The sequence below is a fragment of the Sorex fumeus genome, unplaced genomic scaffold (assembly GCF_029834395.1).
Source record: "Sorex fumeus unplaced genomic scaffold, SorFum_2.1 ptg000032l, whole genome shotgun sequence".
Taxonomy (NCBI): Eukaryota; Metazoa; Chordata; class Mammalia; order Eulipotyphla; family Soricidae; genus Sorex; species Sorex fumeus.
In genome coordinates this window covers 3,128,419-3,129,429 of record NW_026606089.1, presented here as the reverse complement: position 1 = coordinate 3,129,429, position 1,011 = coordinate 3,128,419, and the positions used below count along the sequence as shown (strand labels likewise).

Below are 1,011 nucleotides of genomic sequence, written 5' to 3'. Positions count from 1 at the left end.
CTGTGCTGTTAATGTGTCTTGGCCATTAAACTACATTGAGACCCCTTTTATGTCCTTTACAGGAGCCTCATGAGTCTCACCTTCCCTTCAAGTTGAACTTGTAATAAGGTGGAATGAAATCATCAATATGCTTCTCACCTCTTCCTCCAGGAGAAAAATCCTACTTACTTTCAAGGTGGTCAAAGTGCGGACAACGCAATCCACCGTTTTCTGGAGATGTACACGGGACCGAGGTGAGAATATCAAAAGGCTCCAGTTTAATTTTCTTAATGAAGGTTTCAGGGTAGAGCATTAAACAAGACTGATACACCATCTTCCAAAAGAATTATTTTGCAAAACTTATGCCCTGGGTATGGTAAAAGATAATATGGTAAAAACCAGACTTTTCCTTCTGGGACATTAATGTTCTAAATTTATCACTTCAAGCTGCTTTGAAATACCTTCCTAGATTGGGAATCACTGTCTGCCATAGGAGTGAGTAAGGACAACACTCAAAGAAATCAGAAGAGAAAAATAGGGAAAAAAATCAGCTCTTATACTCAGTTTGGCAACACATATACTAAAATTGAAATGATACAGAGATTAGCATGATACTTACACAGAGATGACAGGCCAACTTGTAAAGTGTTCCACATTTTTGTTGCATTAAGAATTAACAGGGCTACTTTAAGCTAAGACAAGCCCCACAAATACTCAAAATTTCGACATAAAGATAGCAAAAATCCCCATCACAATGATCTCTCTCAATGTCAATGGACTAAGTACACCAATTCAGAGGCACAGGATGGCAGGATGAAATAGAAAACTGAACCCAACATTCTGCTGCCTGCAAGAAAAATATCTGAATAATCAAAGCAACCATGGGCTCAAAGTCAAAGGCTGGAAAACAATTCTTCAAGAAAAGAACACCTCCAAAAAGCTGCAGTGGCCATACTAGTATCAGACCACGTGGACTTCAGGCTAAAGGTTATAAGAGACAGTGAAGGTCATTTCTTAATGATCATGGGATCT

The 1,011-nt window shown here is 38.8% G+C and overlaps 1 pseudogene; it reads left to right on the top strand.

Annotated features, from left to right (window-relative positions):
* The first annotated feature begins 542 nt into the window (after positions 1 to 542).
* On the top strand, positions 543 to 639 carry LOC130025846 (uncharacterized; annotated as a pseudogene).
* The last annotated feature ends 372 nt before the right edge of the window (positions 640 to 1,011 follow it).